This window comes from Macaca fascicularis, chromosome 16, assembly GCF_037993035.2.
Source record: "Macaca fascicularis isolate 582-1 chromosome 16, T2T-MFA8v1.1".
Lineage (NCBI taxonomy): Eukaryota > Metazoa > Chordata > Mammalia > Primates > Cercopithecidae > Macaca > Macaca fascicularis.
Window position 1 is genome coordinate 83,093,641 of NC_088390.1, and position 23,096 is coordinate 83,116,736.

Genomic DNA, 23,096 nt, shown 5'->3' on the forward strand with positions numbered 1-23,096 from the left:
GATCACACGGCGAGCCACTGGCTTGGGGTCCAGACCCAACTGACCTGGAGGTTGCATTCTTTTTTTAAGAAATAGAGATGGGTCTCAGTATGTTGCCCAGGCTGGTCTCAAACTCCTGGACTTAAGTGATCCTCCCACCTCAGCCTCACAAAAAGCTGGGATTACCGGCATCAGCCACCACGCCCGGCCGTGATTGCATTTTTCTTTTCTTTTCTTTTCTTTTCTTTTTTTTTTGAGACAGAATCTCACTCTGTCACCAGGCTGGAGTGCACTGGTACAATCTTGGTTCACTGCAACCTCCGCCTCCCGGCCTCAAGTGATTCTCCTGCCTCAGCCTCCCGAATAGCTGGGACTACAGGCACCCACCACCACGCGTGGTTAATTTTTGTACTTTTAGTAGAGATGGGGTTTCACATCCAGACCATGCTGGCCAGGATGGTCTCAATCTCCTGACCTCGTGATCCACCCACCTCGGCCTCCCAAAGTGCTAGGATTACAGGTGTGAGCCACTGTGCCCGGCCGATTGTATTCTTACCCACTGCTTAGTAGCACCTACGAGAAATCATTCACTCTACGTTGATCAAAGCAATGCAAAACAAAACCCACATAATTCTTGGGAAAAAAAAGTACACCTCAGAGGAAAAACATCAAGACCATTTGTAGAAAACTTAAAAAATTCAGAGAAGCAGCCCTCCGTAAAGTACTGTGGGTTAGTCATTTTATAAAAATATTGTCCAGCGTGTTGAACTGTGGGAAAGGTTTTGGGGTCTGGGCTTGTTGTTCACACCTGGCAGTGGGCGTTTCTCCTAATGTACAGTTTTCAGTTCTGTACACAAGGCTCTTGGCCTTCACCCATGGCATGCACCAATAAATGATTAAACCACCATCCTCAGGGAGGACGAAAACGGCAGGAACATACGTCTGAGCAGCTGAGAGTAATACAGACGACTGATGGCTTCCTTTATCCCCTACCATACACTGCAACTCACAGCTCTGTTCCAAGGCATGGGCTGGTAGCAAGGAGAAACATCTCTGTTAGTACTGACTCAGCCTCTCTCTTTCTCTCTCACTGTGCCTAACCTACAGACACTCGTACATTAACTCTATAAACATTTTCTGAATTGATCCGTACAAGTCATAACTCTTTGTCCTAACTGGCCCCTTATCCTAGGTTCCCTTATGCACTTGACATGTACAATTATATTCCTGTATCTTGGTGCCTGCTTGCAACGCTATGCAAATAAGTGCACAGTGAAAAGGCATTTTCTTACTCACAGCACTGGTGTGACTAAACACAGTATCTGTTTCATCGCACCCCATGTTCTGAAGAAGGCACTGGCTCTCGGTGCTCGCTGCCTTCCGCAGGGCGTGGAGATCCACTTGAGCTCCTGGGTGCAAGCTGAGCTACTGTGGACAATCTGTCCCTCTCACCACATTAGAGGTAGGTTGAACTTGAAGACTTTGAGGCCAGCTGGTGTGGCAGGATAATCCAGAGTCCTAGTTTCCTGGTTCTCAGGTTCCAGCCCACTGCTGCTGTAGCATGTGCCTGGGCAGAATGTGGGATCCAGAGAAGTGTATGTTTTAGGATAAATTGACTTTCCATTTGTTTTGTTTTTGTTTTTCGAAACAAGGCCTCTTTCTGTCACCCAGGCTGGAGTGCAGTGGTGCAATCATAGTTCACTGAAGCCTTGAACTCCTGAGCTCACAAGATCCTCCTGTGGCAGCCTCCCTCAAAAGTAGCTGGGATTACAGGTACGTGCCATCACACCTGGCAACATTTTTTTTGTAGAGATTGGGCGGGGAGGTCTTGTTATGTTGTGCAGTCTGGTCCTGGTCTCAAGCGACCCCACTTCAGCCTCCCAAAGTGCTGGGAGCACTTCGTGTGAGTCACGTGTATGAGCCGCCATGCCCAGCCGCCAATTATTTTTTAAACATCATCACAATTTTGTGTTTGGTAAGATCTACTTTTCTCTCCTTTTTATTATTTTATTATTTTATTTTATTCTCTTAAGCTCAATGGCAAAAACTTTTTCTCCTTTTTAAACTAAAGCTTTGAACTTTAGTCTTTGAACTTTAGTATATATCAGCTGATGGGACATGTGAGAACTTACATGCAGATAAGACTTATTAAAAGATAATTTTTCTGTAAAAGGTAAAATCATTACTCAGATAGACATAGGACATAAAAATGTGCTAAAGATTTGATTCTACTCATGAGAGAACCAGGCAGATATAATAACCAATTCAAAAGAGAAGTGCATGAGCACAAAGTAATTTAGATTGTTTTTCTTTTGCTGTTTTCAAGATTTTTCTCTATCTCTGGCTTTCAATATTTTGACTGCGATGTGTCTGTACGGGTCTCCTCGCATTTATTCACTTGGAGTTTCTTGGATCTACATATTAGTGTTTTTCAACAAATTTCAGAATTTTTCAGGTATTATTTGTCTGAATATTTTTTTCTCTCTATCTCTGCCTCTTGAGCATTCTTTCCTAGGATGAGTATGTTGGTGTGCTTAACAGTATTCTACATTTCTCTGAGGCTCGGTTAATTTTTACTTATTATTTTTCTTAGTGTTCTTCATCTCTGTTAATCTGTCTTCATGTTGGCTGATTCTTCCTTCTGCCAACTCAAATCTACTACAGATCCCCTCTAGTGAATTTTTCATTTTGATTATTTTTCAACTTTAGAATTTCCATTTACTTAAGAATTTTTTTTATATCTTTTTAGTTAACATTCTTCATGAGTCATTATTACCATGGCTTTCTTTAATTCTTTAAACATGGTTTACATTAAAAACTTTTTTTTTTTTTTTTTTTTTTTGGAGACAAGGTCTTGCTCTGTCACTCAGGCTGAAGTGCGGTGGTGCAATGGTAGGTCACTATAACCTTGAACTCCTGGCCTCACGTGATCCTTTCTCCCCAACCTCCCTAGTAGTTAGGGCTACAGGCTAATTTATTTAAAAAAAAAATATATATATATATATATATATATATATTTTGTAGAAACAGGTTTTCACTGTGTTGCCCAGGCTGGTCTTGAACTCCTGGCCTTAAGCAATCCTCCTGCCTAGAACTCCTGAAGCACTGAGATTACGGGCGTGAACCACTATGCCTGGTCTACTTCGATTTTTAAAACATATTTATAATAGCTGCTTTGAAGTCTTTTTCCAATGTGTCCAACATTTAGGTCCCTTCAAAAGCACTTTTTATTGCCTGACTTTTTTTCCTGTGTATTTGTCACAGTTTCTTTGCATGTCATAAGTTTTTGTTGAAAACCAGACATTTTAGATAATATATTGTAGCAACTCTAGATGCTGAATTCCCCACTACATTGGGGCTTGGTGGAACTGTTGTTTGGGCATTTGTTTATTTAATTCTGAACTAATTCTATGAAGCCTATTTCCTGGTTTGTGTGCAGAGTGTACAATTTCTGATGTTTCTGCTGAGTTTCTTTCTTTTCTCTTTTTTTTTTGAAATGGAGTCTCTCTCTGTCACCAAGCTGGACTGCAGTAGCGCGATCTTGGCTCACTGCAACCTCTGCCTCCCGCGTTCAAATGATTCTCCTGCCTCAGCCTCCTGAGTAGCTGGGACTTCAGGCGTGTGCCACCACACCCAGCTAATTTTTGTATTTTCAGTAGAGACAGGGTTTCACATGTTGGCCAGGATGATCTCAGTCTCTTGACCTCATGATCCACCCACCTCGGCCTCCCAAAGTGCTGGGATTACAGGTGTGAGTCACTGCACCCGGCCTTCTGCTGAGTTTCTTAACCACTGTGTCTGGTACAGTTTCCACCCTACAAGTGGGCTCTGGGTCGGGAAAGGGAGCCCCAGCCCTCTTGGCCACACCTGCATGGAATACAGTTTTTGCAGCACAGAGCTGGGAGAGATGAGAGACACCAGTGGCATGCCCTTCTTAGAGTGAAACTGTAGCCTGGAGTGGAGGCAGAGGGAGCCCCCCATCTTCTTGGGAAGTCACACCTGCTTAGGAAGAAGATAGGAGGGGGATGTGACTCAGGTGCCACAGACTCTTTATTCTTACTGGGATTCAGGAGATTTTCTTGAATAAATATTTCTTCATTTGCGGTATGTCCTTAGGACAACATAATTTTATTTTAATTATTTAAATAATTTTCACCAATTAGGTCAGGTGCAGTGGCCCACACCTGTAATCCCAGCACTTTGGGAGGCTGATGTGGGAGGATCACTTGAGCCCAGGAGTTGGAGACCAGCCTGGGCAACATGGTGAAACCCTGTCTCTATAAGAAGTACAAAAATTAGCTGGGCATGGTGGTGCATACCTGTAGTCCCAGCTACTTGGGGGACTGAGGTGGAAGGGTCACTTGAACCTGGGAGATCAAGTCTGCAGTGAGCTGAGATGGCACCACTGCACTCCAGCCTAGGTGACAGAGCCAGACCCTGTCTCAAACAAACAAACAAACAAATAATTTTCACCAATTAAATGGCTCTTCTATAGGGAAAGGACTGCTGAGTTCCTCACATAGCTGTCTCAGATGGTCTACCCATAACTCTTGTGGTGGAATGATATGAGCATAAAAGAAGGCCACGTGGCCTATTGTTCCATGAAAGGGCCATATCTACAAAGCAACCTGGTTGATTGAAAGGAGTCAATCAACCAGAGGAGGAGGCAGACAAATCGTTTTTCAGCATAGGATGTCTTACTGGGTAAATTTACAGACAGAAAAGCATGGTCTTGGGGGGGCCACAGACATGTAGATCTCTACACTGCAACCCCTGAAATCTAGGGCTTCTGTCTTGGGGAAAAGTATATGTGCTCTGGAAGGAATGTGTAGGTGGCTATGAGTATCACTATACCTATGATGTCTGCAACAGCATCTCGGATTGTCTTGAAGGAAAAGTGAAAGTTAAGATGAATAGGTGTTCCTACCTAAAGAGTAATACATCAACTAGACATTTGGAAGGCATTCTCTGACTCAGGGTAGGTAGGCAGATTAGCATTTAAAATAAAGTCGCTTTTGTCCCCACACATATGTTTTAGCATATAAAAGTTACATATCAAATTTTAAGTCAAAGTTACTTAAATAAAACCAAAATTTTAAATTTGATTTTGAAAATGTAATTAAATATTTTAAAAGCATACCTTGGAGATATTGTGGGTTTGATTCTAGACCACTGCAATTGCAGCAAAGTGAGTAACAGAAATTTTTTTATACAAGCTATGTTTACACTGTAATGTTTTCAGCCGGCCTTCCTTCTTTCCTTCCTTCCTTCCTTCCTTCCTTCCTTCCTTCCTTCCTTCCTTCCTTCCTTCCTTCCCTCCCTTCCTCCCTCCCTTCTTTCTTTTCCTTTCCTTTCCTTTTTCTTTTCCCTTTCCTTCCTTCCTTAGTTCCTTCCTCCCTCCCTCCCTTCTCCTTCCTTTCCTTCTTTCTTTTTTCCTTCCTTCCTTCCTCCCTCCCTCCCTCCCTCTCTGCTTCCCTTTCTTTTCCTTCCTTCCTTTCTTTCTTTTTCTTTCTTTCCTCTTTCTCTTTCTTTCTTTCTTTTTCTTTCTTTCCTTTCTCTTTCTCTTTCTTTCTTTCTCTTTCTTTCTTTCTTTCTTTTCTTTTCTTTCTTTCTTTCTTTCTTTCTTTCTTTCTTTCTTTCTTTCTTTCTTTCTTTCTTTCTTTCTTTCTTTCTTTCTTTCTTTCTCTCTTCTCTTTCTCTTTCTCTTTCTCTTTCTCTCTTTCTCTCCTTTCTTTTTGACTGAATTTCACTTCTGTTGCCCAGGCTGAAGTGCAGTGGCACAGTCTCAGCTCACTACAACCTCCGCCTCCTGGGTTCAAGTGATTCTCCTGCCAAAGCCTCCCGAGTAGCTGGGATTACAGGTGTCCATCACCATGCCCGGCTACTTTTTGTATTTTTAGTAGAGACAGGGTTTTGCCATGTTGGCCAGGCCTTTCTCGAACTCCTGACCTCAGGTGATCCACTCGCTTTAGCCTCCCAAAGTGCTGGAAACAGGCGTGAGCCACCGTTCCCAGCCACTATAATGTTTTCTTTTGTGTGCAATAGCATTATGTCTAAAATACCAATGTACATGTGTTAATTTAAAAACACTTTACAGGCCAGGCGCAGTGGCTCATGCCTGTAATCCCAGCACTTTGGGAGGCCGAGGCGGGTGGATCACGAGGTCAGAAGACTGAGACCATCCTGGCTAACACAGTGAAACCCCGTCTCTACTAAAAATACAAAAAATTAGCCGGGCATGGTGGCGGGTGCCTGTAGTCCCAGCTACTCGGGAGGCTGAGGCAGGAGAATGGTGCGAACGCGGGAGGCGGAGCTTGCAGTGAGCCGAGATCTTACCACCGCACTCCAGCCTGGGGTACAGAGCCAGACTCCATCTCAAAAATAAATAAATAAAAAAATAAAAACACTTTATAGCCGGGTATGGTGGCTCACACCTGTAATCCCAGCACTTTGGGAAGCCAAGGCAGGCGGATCACTTGAGGTCAGGAGTTTGAGACCAGCCTGGCCAACATGGTGAAACCCCACTCTACTAAAAATACAAAAATTAGCCTGGCGTGGTGGCGTGCGCCTGTAATCCCAGCTACTCTGGAGGCTGAGGCAGGGGAATTGCTTGAACCCAGGAGGCAGAGATGGCAGTGAGCTGAGATCGCACCACTGCGCTCCAGCCTGGGTGACAGAATGAGACTCCGTCTCAAAAAAATAAAATAAAATAAAATAAGACAACAGTGAAACTTGCTGCACAGATTGAAAGTTTTCTCTGTAACGTGATGTTTGATGCCATTTTGCCCATCCATAGTAGAAATTCTTTCAAAATTGAAGTAAATCGGCCGGGCGCGGTGGCTCAAGCCTGTAATCCCAGCACTTTGGGAGGCCGAGACGGGCGGATCACAAGGTCAGGAGATCGAGACCATCCTGGCTAACATGGTGAAACCCCGTCTCTACTAAAAATACAAAAAACTAGCCGGGCGAGGTGGCGGGCGCCTGTAGTCCCAGCTACTCGGGAGGCTGAGGCAGGAGAATGGCGTGAACCCGGGAGGCGGAGCTTGCAGTGAGCTGAGATCCGGCCACTGCACTCCAACCTGGGGGACAGAGCGAGACTCCGTCTCAAAAAAAAAAAAAAAAAAATTGAAGTAAATCCTATCGAACCCTGCTGCCGCTTTATGGACTAAGTTTATGTAATATTACTTATTCTTTGTTTTCATTTCTTTTCTTTTTTAAGAACAACTCAGCAAAATAAAATTCCTGTTTATTGTTGGACAACATTGTTTCACACGTATATCAAACAGACCAACACACACACACACACACACACACACACACAAACGCGGCAACTTTATAGACAAGAAAGGAAAAAAAAAAAAAGAAATTTTTTATCTTTAGCCTTTTTAACCATCTCATACAAACTAAGTACATACACAAACAAGTTACCGGAATGCTCAGAGTAAGATTGTTTTTCTATTGTCTTTTTTTTTTTTTCAAGTTTTTTTGCTCCTTTGAAATTATAATGAACATGGTCACGCCATAAGTAAAGTCAGAAGTAGGACAGAGAACGCTCCAAAGGTTGGTTTGGTTATCTAAGATCACGTCTCAAAAAAAAAAAAAAAAAAAAAAAAATGGGTGACCCTAGGCCAGGTGCTGTAGCTTACGCCTGTAAACCCAGCTGCTTGGGAGGCTGAGGCAGGAGGATTGCTTGAACCTGGGAGGCAGAGGTTGCAGTGAGCTGAGACCATGCCACTGCACTCCAGCCTGGGGGACAAGGAGAGAAACTATCTCACAAAAAACGGCTGACCCTAACAATATGTACAAAAATATAAAATGTAAGTAAAAAATACAAATTTCCTTTTTAAGTATTTTTTATGGAGGTGAATTTATACTAATAATCATAGTAATATTCCTATAACAAGATTTTTTAATTTAAAAAATTTTTTAAATTTTATTTTAAGTTCTGGGATACATGTGCAGAACGTGCAGGTTTGTTACATAGGTATACGTGTGCCATGGTGCTTTGCTGCACGCATCAACCTGTCATGTAGGTTTTAAGCCCTGCATGCATTAGGTATTTGTCCTAATGCTCTCCCTCCCCCTCCCCCACCCCCCATCCCCGCCCCAAAAGGCCCCGGTGTGTGATGTTCCCCTCCTTGTGTCCATGTGTTCTCATTGTTCAACTCCCACTTGTGAGTGAGAACGTGTGGTGTTTGGTTTTCTATTCCTGTGTTAGTTTGCTAAGAATGATGACTTCCAGCTTCATCCATGTCCCTGCAAAGGACATGAACTCATTCTTTTTTATGGCTGCATTTAAAGTACTTTGAAGAAAAAAAGCAGGGCCTTGGAAGTTTTGGTTCTTTTTTCCTCCCCTGTTGCAAATTCTCATGGTTTGGGTTGGGTGGTAGAGAGCGCGTGTCGTCTGCAGGCGGTCTCTCTACTTGAAGGTGACTACATTTGGATTCTGAGATGGGAAGTGGAGGATGACTAGGTCGCAGCCATTTTTTTTTTTTTTAGTTTAATGTTTCCTTTTTTGCTGTCTAGTCGTCCTCATCAGTCTTCTGCTTCTTGCTATTGACATCATCATCCTCATCATCTTCAGCTGCCCACTTGCCTGTAGCAAACTCAGCTTCCTCGTCTTCATCTCCATCTTCTTCCTCACCATCACTTTCTTCTTCTTCATCTACCTCATTGTCAGCCTCCTGCTCCCAATTCTCCTCATTAGCGTTCCCGTTAGCAGAGGCATCTCTTCCATTTCCACCTCCTCCACAACTTTCTTCTTCTCCTTTAAGTCCCTGGTGGTGATCTTGGAGTTGGTGTCTATGGCTGCATCTGACATGGTGGGGCACGCCGGTGATCCAGTGCAGGGGATTAAAAAGAAAGCAAGAATTCCAGGACTCTGGCAATAAAGCTGCTGGAGTCCGTGGTGGAGGAGGAACCAAGGAGTCAGACGAGGAACAATGCAAACATGGCTTTTCAGAGCAGCCAGCGGGGGCTGTTTTCATTTCAACAGTGTTCACAGGATCTTCACCAGGAGTAGATTCCACCTCAAGAAACCCTCTTGGTGCATGCATAAGCAGCAACTTCTTATCCATAGAAGTTTGATCATGAGATTGCAGCAACTCAGCCACATCTTCAGGTTCCACCTCTAATTCTGCTTCTCTTGCTGTTTATACCACATCTGCGGTGACTTCTTCTACTGAAGTCTTAAGTCCCTCAAAGTCATCCACCAAGGTTGGAACCAACTTCTTCCAAACTCCTGTTAATGTTGATATTTTGACCTCTAGCCACAAATCATGAATGTTCTTCAGGGACTCTAAAATGATGAATCCTTTCTAGAAGGTTTTCAACTTACTTTGCCTAGATCCATCAGACAAATCACTATCTATGGCAGCTATATCCTTACAAAATATATTGCTTGAATAAGAAGACTTGAAAGTTAATATTACTCCTTATTCCATGGGCTGCAGAATGAACGTTGTGTTAACAGGCATGAAAATATTAATTTTCTTGTATATCTACATCAGAGCTCTTGGGTGACCAGGTACATTGTCAGTGAGCAGTAATATTTTCAAAAGAGTCTCTTCTTCTTAGCAGTAGGTCTCAACAGTGGGCTTAAAATATTCAGTAAATCTGGCTGGGTGCGGTGACTCACGCCTGTAATCCCAGCACTTTGGGAGGCTGAGGTGGGCAGATCACAAGGTCAGGTGATCAAGACAATCCTGGCTAACACGGTGAAACCCATCTCTACTAAAAATACAAAAAATTAGCCAGGCATGGTGGCATGCGCCTGTAATCCCAGCTACCTGGGAGTCTGAGGCAGGAGAGTCACTTGAATTCGGGAAGTGGAGGTTGCAGTAAGCCAAGATCCAGCATGGGCGACAGAGTGAGACTCCTTCTATATATATATATTCAGTAAATCATTCTCTAAATGAGATGTGCTGTCATGCAGGCTTTGTCATTCCACTTCCAGAGCACAGGCAGAGTAGCTTTAGCATGATTCTTATGAGCCACAGGATTTTTGGAATGGTAAATAAGCAGTGACTTCAACTTAAAAGTCACCAACTGCATTAGCCCCTAACAAATCAGCCTGTACTTTGAAGCTTTGAAACCAGGCATTAACTCCTTTCTAGCTAGAAAAGTCCTGGATGGCATCTTCCAATGTAAGGCTGTTTCTTCTAAATTGAAAATCTGTTATTTACTGTAGCCACCTTCATCAATGATCTTAGCTAGATCTGGATAACATGCTACAGGTTCTACAGCCAAACTTGCTGTTTTACCTTGCATTTTCATTTATGGAGATGGCTTCTTTCCGTAATCTTTATGAACCAACCTCTGCTAGCTTCTAACTTCTTTCTGCAGCTTCCTCACCTCTCTTAGCCTTCATGGAACTGAAGAGAGTTCCAGCCTTGCTCCAGAATAGGCTATGGCTTCAGGGAATATTGTAGCTGGCTGGATCTTCTATCCAGACCACTAAACTTTCTTTGTAACAGCTATAAGACTGTTTCACTTTCTTTCTTTCTTTCTTTTTTTTTTTTTTTAATAGATTCTTGCTCTATTGCCCAGGCTGGAGTACAGTGGCACAATCTTGGCTCACTGAAACCTCCACTTCAGTTCAGGCGATTCTTGTGCATCAGCCTCCAGAGTAGCTGGGATTATAGGTGTGCACCACCATACCCAGCTAAATTTTTTTTGTATTTTTAGTAGAGATGGAGTTTTGCCATGTTGTCTAGGCTAGTCTCGAACTCCTGACCTCAAGTGACCTGCCCACCACCTTGGCCTCCCAAAGTACTGGGATTACAGGTGTGAGCCACTGTGCCCAGCCAAGCTGCCGTGCCCAGCCATGTTTCACTTTCTTATCGTTTATGTGTTCCATGGAGTGGCACTTCTAATTTCCTTCAAAAATTTTTCCTTTGAATTAACAGCTTGGCTAATTGGTGCAAGAGGCCTAGCTATTAGCCTGTTTCAGGTTTCTACATGCCTTCTTCATTTCTAATTTAATCATTTCTAGCTTTTGACTGAAAGCAAGAGACGCATGATTCTTCCTTTCACTTGAGCAGTCAGACTACAATATTTATTAAGTTTTGCCGTCTTACTGGGCATGGTTCCTGGTGCCCCCTAGAATTACAATAGGAACATCAAAGATTACTGATCATAGATTACCATAACAAATATAATAATAATGAAAAAGTTTGGGTCGGGCACGGTGGTTCATGCCTGTAATCCCAACACTTTAGGAGGCCGAGGCAGGTGGATGACGAGGTCAGGTGTTCAAAACCAACCTGGCCAAGATGGTGAAACCCCATCTGTACTAAAAATACAAAAAATTAGCCAGGCGTGGGGCCACGTGCCTGTAATCCCAGCTACTTGGGAGGCTGAGGCAGGAAAATCACTTGAACCAGGGAGGCAGAGGTTGTAGTGAGCCAAGATGGCACCACTGCACTCCAGCCTGGGCGATAGAGTGAGACTCCATCTCAAAAAAAAAAAAAAAAAAAGAAAAGAAAAAGAAAAAGAAAAAGTTTGGTGGCCGGGTGCAGTGGTTCATGCCTGTAATCCTAACACTTTGGGAGGCCGAGGCGGGCAGATCACTTGAGGTCAGGAGTTCGAGACCAGCCTGGCCAACATGGTGAAACCCTGTCTTTACTAAAAATACAAAAATTAGTCAGGCGTGGTGGCATGCACCTGTAGTTCCATTTACTCGGGAGGCTGAGGCTGAGGCTGAGGACCCTTTGAACACAGGAGGTGGAGGTTGCAGTGAGCCGAGATCACGTCACTGCATTGCAGCCTGGGCGACAGAGCGAGACTCTGTCTAAAAAAAAAAAAGAAGAAAAGAAAAAAAGAAAAAAGAAAGAAAAAGTTTGAAATATGGCAAGAATTACCAAAATGTGACACAGACATGAAGTAGAGCACTTGCTGTTGAAAACATGAGGCCGATAGACTTACTTGATGGAGGGTTGCTGTAAACCTTCAGCTTGTAAAACAGCACTATCTGCAAAATACAGTGAAATGCAATAAAACAAGGTATAGCCTGTAAAAATATTTTTATGCAAAAAGAAACTGTCCACAATTTTAGTGTTCAATGTCCATCTAGTTGCCAACATAAAGAAATGGCATCACATTTCACACATTACATCTAGATCCAATTTATCCAAACCTAGAAGTGATATGAGGTTTTTACTATTGCAAAATTTAGTTTAATTTAATTTTTTAAATTTTGTAGAGACAGAGTCTCAGTCTGTTTCCCGGGCTCGTCTGGAGCTCCTCGGCTCAAGCAGTCCTCGTGCCTTGGCGTCCCAAAGTGCTGGGATTACAGGTGTGAGCTACCACGTGTAGCCACAAATATTCTTTAGAACTGTGACAAATATTGCACTGATTTGGGAGTACTTCCAGAATCAGGAATTGGACAATCAATACAAGTGGGAAAATGTGGCTGGTCGTGGTGGCTCACGCCTGTAATCCCAGCACTTTGGGGGGCCATGGTGGGCAGATCACCTGAGGTCAAGAGTTCAAGACCAGCCTGGCCAACATGGTGAAACACCATCTCTACTAAAAATATGAAATTAGCTGGGTGTGGTGGTGCACGCCTGTAATCCCAGCTACTTGGGAGGCTGAGGCAGGAGAACTGCTTGAACCCGGGTGGCAGAGGTTGCAGTGAGCTGAGATCATGCCATTGTACTTCAGCCTGGACAATAGAGCGAGACTCTGTCTCAAAAAAAAGAGTAGGGAAATATGTTTTGTTATACAAAAATCATTTGTATTTCTGCTCTCTGAAAGTAGGAATTGACAAGCTTATTAATTAGTTCTTTTTATTACCAAGCACCTGTGCTGCTCACATTCTTCCCACATCTTGAGTCAGTGCTTGCCTCCGAAGAACCCACAAATCTAGATAGCAGCCAGACACTGTCACCTTTGATTCTGAAGACATAGGGCAAGTGATGTGGAGAAGCCTTTCTCTGGGGCCTGAACAGTGTGAGTCACAAATGCCTGTGTCGAAGGCTCTAGATTGTGCCGCACTATCACCGTTCACCAGATCCAAGCAACGTAAGTGCCTGCTGTTCATTTTTTATTTTTCTGAGACAGAGTCTTGCTCTTTCATCCAGGCTGGAGTGCAGTGGCTCGATCTTGGCTCACTGCAAGCTCTGTCTCCCGGGTTCACGCCATTCTTCTGCCTCAGCCTTCCGACTAGCTGAGACTACAGGCACCCGCCACCACGCCCGGCTAATGTTTTGTATTTTTAGTAGAGACGGGGTTTCACCATGTTTGCCAGGATCGTCTTGATCTCCTGACCTCGTGATCCGCCCGCCTGGGCCTCCCAAAGTGCTGGGATTACAGGCATGAGCCACCGCGCCCGGCCAGGTTCCTGTTGTTCTTTAGTAATTTTCCATTTGTACATCTGTGATTTGGGGTTTTCTAAAGTGCGAAGTCCAGGAATGGCACTCTTCTTGTGCAAGTATAAAGGTGAAAGAGTTTTACACTCCTCTTCGGCCAGTGTTTTCTTTTTTCTTGTTTCTAACAATTCTAACAATGCCCCTGGCTCCTAAAACTGCAATATTTGTCCTTGTAACAGGCTCAACAGGCATATCTATTTCTTAAAATATTTGCATAGTAACACAAAGGCAAAAATAATGCCAACTGGTAAAAACAGAAAAGATGTTAATTTGCAACTCTGTTGTTTAATAAAGGAGTAGATAATTAAGGTGCCCTAGGCAAGGATTCAATATTAAGTGAGCTTTCTGGTATTTCCTCCTTACAGACCGTTCTACCTCCTGGATGGTCGTGATCGTCGGGTGTGGCTGACTTGGAAGACTGAACCTGGGCTGGGTGGCTGATTTAAGTCCCTTTGGGCTGCAGCAGCTGGTCTTTCAGGTAGCTGAAAAAGTCAGACAGGCCCTAATAGACTTGTTTGACAACATTTCTTTGGTCTCTGAATACAATTGCCATATTTCTTGTTCTCCTAAGGCTCTAATAATGACCAAAGAACCCTAGTTCATTTTCTTTTTTTTTTGAGGCGGAGTCTTGCTCTGTTGCCCAAGCTGGAGTGCGGTGGCGCGATTTCACCTCACTGCAACCTCCACTTTCCGGGTTCAAGCGATTCTTCTGCCTCAGCCTCCCAAGTAGTTGGGACTATAGGCATGCGCCACCATGCCTGGCTAATTTTCGTATTTTTAATAGAGGTGGGATTTCACCATGTTGGCCAGGCTGGTCTTGAACTCCTAACCTCAGGTGATCCGCCCACCTCGGCCTCCCAAAGTGCTGGGATTACAGGCATGAGCCACCACGCTTGGCCTCATTTTCTTTTTTTTGAGATGGAAGTCTCGCTCTGTTGCCCATGTTGGAGTGCAGTGGTGCCATCTTGGCTCACTGCAACCATTGCCTCTCGAGTTCAAGCAATTCTCCTGTCTCAGCCTCCCAAACAGCTGGGATTACAGGCGTGCGCCACCACGCCCAGCCAATTTTTGTATTTTCAGTAGAGAAGTGGTTTCCCATGTTGGCCAGGCTGGTCTCAAACTCCTGACCTCAGGTGATCTGCCCACCTTGGCCTCCCAAAGTGCTGGGATTACGGGCGTGAGCCACCATGCCCGGGCCCTAGTTCATTTTCTAAGATTATAGCCAACCATTTCCTGGGACATGGGAAGTCCTTCTACCTTCCCATGTACTCTCCTTTTAGAAGAATGAGTTTGATAGCAAGGGAGGCCTACACCACAGCCCAGTATTGTGGTAATGGGTGCAATCTAAAAGAAATGTGACACGAACTCAAAGGTTTTGCTTGTGAATTAATTCAGTTCACATTTCCTAAGAGTTTACTATATACTAACTCCTGGGGTAAGTACTGTAAACTGTTGTATCAATGAGTGACAGAAAACACACGGGGCCAGTAGAGACACAGAGGAGGGGCACTTGGCCAGCTCAGGTACTGGAAGGTTCCCTATCCAGTGTTCCCTACCTGGCCAGTGAGGCTCACGGAGTAACACGGGGCATCAGCACACGAAAGGCAGAGGATGAGATTCTAGCAGGAAAACTCTACCCTGGCCACCAGTCCCCAGAGAGGAAGGGTTGAAAATTAATGGCCACATTGTACTTAGCCTGCAATATTAATAACCTGTGCTGTGCCTGCTTTGGCAGCAGATATACTAAAATTGGAACCACACAGAGAAAATTAGCATGACCCCTGTACAAGGATGACAGGCACATTTGTGAAGCGCTCCACATTAAAAGGTAGTAGCAATAATACTAGCTGTGTGCTAAAGGCGCCTTTGTGGAGCAGTTTTCTGGAGTAGCAGGAGACTTATTTTTAATGATTATTTCTCCAACACCAGGCACTATTGGTGCCGTGGACATAGCGATGAACAAAATATAGCAGTCCTGCCTTCATTGAGGTAAGCTCCTAGAACAGAGACAGTGGAGAATCAATTAGACAGATAATAATCCATGCTCTGAAGAAAAATGTGTGGCAGGGCACCAAGGCTCGTGACTGTAATCCCAGCACTTTGGGAGGTGGAGGCAGAAAGATCACTTGAGTCCAGGAGTTTGAGACTAGCCTGGACAACATAGTAAGACCCTATCTGTGCATAAAATTTTAAAAATGGGTTGGGTGTGGTGGCTCATGCCTGTGGTGCCTGTTGCTGGGGAGGCTGAGGCAGGAGGATTGCTTGAGCTGAGGAGTTGGAGGCTGCAGTGAGCTATGATCAAACCATTGCACTCCAGCCTGGGCGAGAGAATGGGACTCTGTCTCAATAAATAAACAAACAAATAAGAAAAATGAAGCATGGAGTAAGAGCTGTGGTTAGGGAAGGCCTCTCTGAGGAAGTGACCAGGTAAAAGGAGGAAGTAAGCCATGAGAAATTTATAAAGGCTGGGTAATGTATAAAGAAAAAAGGCTTAATTTGCTCATGGTTCTGGATTCTGTATAGGAAGCTTGGTGCCAGCATCTGCTTCTGATGAGCCCCTCAGGTGGCTTACAGTCATGGCATAAGGCGAAGGGAAACAGGCGCATCACAAGGAGAAAGCAAGAGTAAGAGAGAGAGAGAAGGGGGAGGTCCCAGACTCTTAAACAACCAGATTTGTTTTCTTTTTTTTTTTGAAATGGAGTCTCACTCTATTGCCCAGGCTGGAGTACAGTGGCGCAATCTCGGCTCACTGCAAACTCCGCCTCCTGGGTTCAAGTGATTCTCCTGCCTCAGCCTCACGAGCAGCTGTGACTATAGGCATCTGCCACTATGCCTGGCTAATTTTTGTATTTTTAGTAGAGACGGGGTTTCACCATGTTGCCCAGGCTGGCCTTGAACTCCTGACCTCAGGTGATCTGCCCACCTCGGCCTCCCAAAGTGCTGGGATTACAGGCGTGAGCCACTGTGCCTGACCAAAAACGTGTTTTGAGGCCCCTAGTTTGCTATTGTCCTGGACATACTAGCCTTCTTACTGGTTTTAAAAGGGGTGTAAATGATTTGGTGTGTCTTGATAGGTCTCATTTTATTTTGCTTCAAAGGCCACAAACTATAATTATCATTGATTTTTGTTCTGTTGAAAATGTCGCCGGGCGCGGTGGCTCAAGCCTGTAATCCCAGCACTTTGGGAGGCCGAGACGGGTGGATCACAAGGTCAGGAGATCGAGACCATCCTGGCTAACCCGGTGAAACCCCGTCTCTACTAAAAAATACAAAAAACTAGCCGGGCGAGGTGGCGGGTGCCTGTAGTCCCAGCTATTCGGGAGGCTGAGGCAGGAGAATGGCGTGAACCCGGGAGGCGGAGCTTGCAGTGAGCTGAGATCCGGCCACTGCACTCCAGCCTGGGCGAGAGAGCGAGACTCTGTCTCAAAAAAAAAAAAAAAAGAATGTCTGTCCCCTGGATATTTACTTAGGGAGTGAGGATAATGATCTCTTTGCAACTGATATTCTGCTTCAGAATATCATTTCTACCCAAATCAGACCAAAAAAGAGTTTGTTTTTTTCTTCAGGCTTTCCATCTGGGCCCTTTGTACCCACCGCGTTTTCTATGTGATGATTTGCCAGAAGAATACTCCATTTCAACAAACAGGTCTATGGAAAGAAGCAAACTAATTACAAGCAGCTTCTTTTATGCCTGTGGCCCAGATTTAGGAGTTCCAGACCAGCCTGGGAAACAGATTTAGAAATGGAATCAAGCATTGACAGTGCTGTGATTGCTGAAGGCAGTCTACCTATCCACGAGCGCGGCCCGTGCTGGCAGGGTTCGAAAACCTTGTCTGAGTTGAGGAACAAGAAGGGGGCACCCCCAGGCCATCTCCCATGACCTTTGGAAGGTGCAGAAAAGCCTCAACGTCTCCATAGGAAGAAGCACAAAGTTGAGAGGAAGGGCAGAGCTCACATGCTGTCCAGGTGGCCTCTGCAACAAATAATAGGACCCCCCTCTGGAGATTGGAAAGTAGATTTCCTGATGGGGCCAGGGAAGACTAGGCTGGGTTTTCTGAGCAGGGCTTTGTTAAAGAGGGGATACCATCTATGCAGAGCCCACCCTATCCACAGAGGCCAGCAGTAATAGATGGAACCAAGTCCATCTGGACCTGGGGCCTCCTCACCTTGGACCTATAGCCAGCTACATTAAGACACCTCTGCTGCCTTCTTCCGTGTCCTGACCACTTCCATTTCCTGCTCTCTACACCAGGGCAGTTAGGAAGCGAGGCCTTGTAAAGAGAGGAGGCAGCAGGTATCACAGAACTGGACCAGGCCCACTCCCCAATCTCCTCATTCTCCCAGCAAGCAGTGTGAGTGCCCAGCTTGTGCTGGGAAGAGGAGGTGAAGCACTGTGAACCAGATATGTGAGTGGGGCTTGAAACAGGGCTGGTCTGAGCTTTACCAGGCTAAAGTGATGAATCTGCCCAAGATATTGCTAAAGGACTGAAGGGAGTTGGCATAGAGTGATTGGAAGCAGTGATTAGAAAATAGAAAATGGGCTGGGTACCATGGCTCATGCCTGGAATCCCAGCACTTTGAGAGGCCAAAGAAGGCAGATTGCTTGAGCACAGGAGTTCAAGACAAGCTTGGGAAACATGGCAAAACACCATCTCTTGTTTTTTGTTTTCTTTTTTGAGACAGCGTCTCAGTCCGACGCCTAGGCTGGAGTACAGTAGCGTGATCTTGGCTCACTGCAACCTCTACCTCCTGGGTTCCAGCGATTCTCCTGCCTCAGTTTCCTGAGTAGCTGAGATTACAGGTGCCCACCATCATGCCTGGCTAATTTTTATATGTTTAGTAGAGATGGGATTTCACCACATTGGACAGGTTGACCTTGAACTCCTGACCTGAAGTGATCTGCCCACCTCAGCCTCCCAAAGTGCTGGGATTACAGGGGTGGGCCCCCATGCCCGGCCAAAACCCCATCTCTACAAATACAAAAATTAGCCGGGCATGATGGTGTGTGCCTTACTACAGGTACTCGGGAGGCTGAGATGGGAGGATGGCTTAAGCCCAGGAGGCAGAGGTTGCAGTGAGTCAAGATCACCCCACTGCACTCCAGCCTGGGCAACAGCCAGACCCCATCTCAAAAATAAAAAAAGAAAGAAAAAGAAAATGGTTTCATGTTCAGGTGAGGTCTCAGTGAGGTGAGACTTCTCAAGAAAACAACTGCACTCAGATTCCTGTCTGGATACATTTTCCCCTCTCCTTTGATGTCCCCAGTCCGCCTCTTCTCTGACACTGGCAGTTCTGTCCTGAGGCCCTCTTCCCGAACAGCCCTGCAGCACTTTCTGCTACCCTTCTGTTTGGAACACTCAGAAACCAGAGGTGCAACAGTAAGTTATTGACCTGTTCCTGCAGACTCCCTGTTTCCTTGGGAGCTGTGGCCCAGGAATTGCGTAGTGGTAGGAATCTAGCCCTGAGACTGCAGATCACTTAGGAATTTCTTCTGTGAGAACATTCACAAAAATCAGAGAGAGGATTTTGCCAGTGAGTGCAGCCATTCTCTGTGAGTCAGTAACCCTCTGCCCTGCATCCATCCCCGCAGGAAGGACCTGCCAAGAACAATCGTCTCCATGGATGAGCAGCCACCCGTACCGCCTGGGACAGAGCAAGTCCTCTGCAGCAGGGTGCGTTCACTGTGTAATTATAGTCTGAGTTGTTTTGCTGGGTTACTCTATGTTTATCACATATTTTGACACCTCCTTGACAGCATGTGGATGCCCCAATTTTGTGTTTGCCCTGCTGGTGGTTACAGTATTAGATAAGAAAAATCAAGTAAACCTCTCAAGCCCTAAAATGCAATAAAATCTGTCATAAAAAAAACGGGTACGAGGAAATTCGAGGGTTATCCTGGATGAGCCACACCCAGAACTATGCAGGGGACGAGGTCTGCAGGTTCCCCGCTCTACCTTGGTGTCACCCAGGCATCTGAGAAACTCATCCACAGAGACCAGCATGAAGCTGCCATTCCCCAGAATGAGGAGTCTCCAGGGCTGGAGGAGAGGCAGTCCTGGGATGCTCAGCTGGTTGCAACCCCAGTCCCCACTTGCATCTCACCCCAATCAATAGCTCTATCATCAGGATTTAGGTCCCTTTTTTTTTTTTTTGAGATGGAGTCTTGCACTATGGCCCAGGCTGGAGTGCAGTGGTGTGATCTCGGTTCATTGCAGCCTCCACCTCCCAGGTTCAAGTGATTCTCCTGCCTCAGCCTCCTGAGTGACTGGGATGACAGGTACTCACCACTGTGCCTGGCTAGTTTTTGTATTTTTAGTAGAGACAGGGTTTCATCATGTTGGCCAAGCTGGTCTCAAACTCCTGACCTCAGGTGATCTGCCCGCCTCAGTCTCCCGAAGTTCTGGGATTACAGGTGTGAGTTACCTTGCCTGGCCTCAGGTCCCATTTCTTTCCCATTCAAGAAATGGTCGTTGAGAATCAGGACCAGGAAATGTACATGGGTGTGGGGCATCCTGTTATGACAGAGAGCAAGAAATTATCAAAGACAAATTTGTTCCAAGTTCACAGAATCTATTAAATAACTGGCCTGTACTCTTAGGAAATGTCAAGGTCATGAAAGACAGAGACTGAGGAGCTGTTCCAGAGTAAGTGAAACTAAAGACACAGAGATAAATGCAGTGTTTAATCATGGATTAGGTCCTGGAACAGACTTTTTTTTTTAAATTAAGGACATTGTTGGTCAACTGGCAAAGTATGAATAACTCATAGATTAAATAATAGAATTGTATGAATATGTTTCCTAATATTGATCATTGCTCATGACTATTTAACAGTATGTTCTGTTCTTTACTCCAATATTTAGAGGAAAGGGACACTGTTGCGATTCATTCTCAAGTGGCTAAAATGATATATGTATGTATGCCTATATATGAGAGAAAAATAATTAAACAAATGTGGTAAAATGCTAACAACTGGGGAATCTGGATAAAGGGCATATGGGAGTCTGTTGTATTAACCTTGCAACTTTTCTGTAAGTCTTATTTCAAACTAAAAAAAAATTAACAAAGGAGGCTGGGCGTGGTGGCTTACGCCTGTAATCCCAGCACTTGGGAGGCTGAGGTGGGTGGATCACCTGAGGTCAGGAGTTCAAGACCAGCCTGGCCAACATGGTGAAAACCCGTCTCTACTAAAAATACAAAAATTAGCCAGGTGTGGTGGTACATGCCTGTAATCCCAGCTACTCAGGAGGCCAAGGCAGGAGAATTGCTTGAACCCAGGAGGTGAACTTTGCAGTGAGCTGAGATTGTGCCATTGCACTCCAGTCTGGGCACCAAGAGCGAAACTCCGTCTCAAAAAAAAAAAAAAAAAAAAGACGAGAAGACCGTTGTGAATAAAAGAGACTTGGAGGCACAACTAATTGCAATGGGTGACTCTTGTTTGGATTCTGATTTGAATAAACCGACCAATTTCTTATTTAAAAAAATTTTTTTTTCAGACAGAGTCTCACTCTGTCACCCAGGCTGGAGTGTAGTGGTGCAATCTTGGCTTACTGCAACCTCTGCCTCCCAAGTTCAAGCGATGCTTTTGCCCCAGCCTCCCAAGTAGCTGGGACTATAGGCACGCACCACTATACCTGGCTAATTTTTGTATTTTTAGTAGAGGCGCGGTTTCACCATGCTGCCCAGGCTGGTCTCGAACTCCTGAGCTCAAGTGCTGGATTACAGGTACAAGCCACTGCGCCCTAAACCAACCAATTTCAATAACCAGATAATAAATGACATTAAGGAATTATTACATGTATTAAGGGTGACAATTATATGGTGATTTTGTTTTTTAAAAATGCTCTTATTTTAGAAACAGTGTCTCCTCTGTCACCCAGGTTGGAGTGCAATGGCTTAATCATAGCTCACTGCAGCGTCAAACTCTTGGGCTCAAACAATCCTTCCCCCTCAGCCTCCCAAATAGCTGGAACTACAGCAGCACCACAACGTCCAGCTAAATTGTTTATTTTTTGTAGACTTCATTGCCCAGGCTGGTCTCGAACTCCTCCACTCAAGTGATCCTTCTGCCATAGGCGTCAGCCACTGCACTCCACCAAGACTGCAATTTAGATTATCTTATTTCCTTTTTTTTTGAGACAGAGTCTTGCTCTGTCACCCAGGCTGGGGACCTTGGCTCACTGCAACCTCCGTCTCCTGGGTTCAAGAGATTCTCCTGCCTCAGCCTCCTGAGTAGCTGGACTTACAGTCACCCGCCAACACACCCAGCTAATTTTTGTATTTTTAGTAGAGATGGGGTTTCACCATGTTAGCCAGGCTGGTCTCAAACTCCTGACCTCGTCATCCGCCTACCTCGGCCTCCCAAAGTGCTGGGATTACAGAGGTGAGCCACCGCACCTGGCCAACCATGTGTCTTAAGGATCTTTCCTTGTAGGTAGGTAGCATGGGTTCATCCCTTTTAACTGCTGCTAACTGCTGCTCACTGCTGCATAATAGCCTGTATGTTAGGCTGTTCCTAATTTTTCTTATCACACAGATGCTGTTGTGAACATCCTTGGACATATTTCCATGGACTCCAAAATATTTCTCTAGGGCAGATATAGGTAGGATTATTGCATCATAGCATATCTTATTTAAATTTTAATAAATTATATAAAATTACATGACCATTTATTAAAGTTATTTGATACAATTTTAATAATTATATTACCATTAGCAGATTGTAATATGGCTTTTCCTATACCCTTAACAAAATATGACATTATCAACCTTTCAATATTTTGCTGCTCTGATGATTTAAAAATTTTAAAAAAGATTATTGCTTTCATTTGCATTTGTCTGATTACTGAGGTTGAGAATCTTTTTTCATATTTATTGGCCATTTGCTTTGATGAATTTTCATACCCTTTGCTATGTTCTTTTCTTTCTTTGCAATTTAAAATAGAAAATAAAAGGCCAGGCGCGGTGGCTCAAGCCTGTAATCCCAGCACTTTGGGAGGCCGAGACGGGCGGATCACTAGGTCAGGAGATCGAGACCATCCTGGCTAACACGGTGAAACCCCGTCTCTACTAAAAAATACGAAAAACTAGCCGGGCGAGGTGGCGGGCGCCTGTAGTCCCAGCTACTCAGGAGGCTGAGACAGGAGAATGGCCCGAACCCGGGAGGCGGAGCTTGCAGTGAGCTGAGATCCGGCCACTGCACTCCAGCCTGGGCGACAGAGCGAGACTCCGTCTCAAAAAAAAAAAAAAAAAAAAAAAAAAAAAAAAAAAAAGAAAATAAAATACCCAGGTAAACAAAACCTAGACATTTTTGTGTGTGTATAATTTTTTTTCTGCTGTGATGAACTGCAACCGCAGTTTCTCAAATGCCTTCAATCTGAAATAATCAGTTTACTAAATCTGCATTTTTTTTTTTTTTTTTTTTGAGACGGAGTCTTGCTTAGTCGCCCAGGCTGGAGTGCAGTGGCGTGATCTCGGCTCACTGCAAGCTCCGCCTTCCAGGTTCACACCATTCTCCTGCCTCAGGCTCCCAAGTAGCTGGGACTACAGGCACCCGCCTCCACGCCCGGCTAATATTTTGCATTTTTTTTTTTTTTTTGAGACGGAGTCTTGCTCTGTCACCCAGGCTGGAGTGCAGTGGCCGGATCTCAGCTCACTGCAAGTTCCGCCTCCCGGGTTTACGCCGTTCTCCTGCCTCAGCCTCCCGAGTAGCTGGGACTACAGGCGCCCGCCACCTCGCCCGGCTAGT

At 44.9% G+C, this 23,096-nt stretch overlaps 1 long non-coding RNA gene and 1 other non-coding gene across 5 annotated transcripts in view; both read left to right on the plus strand.

The window, feature by feature from the left end:
- LOC101925788 (uncharacterized) overlaps positions 1-23,096 on the plus strand; it is a 110,774-nt gene that overhangs the window by 85,167 nt on the left and 2,511 nt on the right. For 2 of the 4 annotated variants that reach the window (XR_010582027.2, XR_012426210.1), the window contains exons 6-7: positions 13,715-13,827; positions 18,940-20,289. This is a non-coding gene — a long non-coding RNA (uncharacterized lncRNA). Of the gene's footprint in view, positions 1-1,650; positions 1,753-13,714; positions 13,828-18,939; positions 20,290-23,096 lie in introns of those variants that run through there. The other 2 variants (XR_012426205.1, XR_010582025.2) reach the window with 2 other exon arrangements.
- LOC123569685 (U6 spliceosomal RNA) lies at positions 15,073-15,175 on the plus strand. Its single transcript, XR_006693486.2, has one exon. It is a non-coding gene; the product is annotated as a U6 spliceosomal RNA (small nuclear RNA).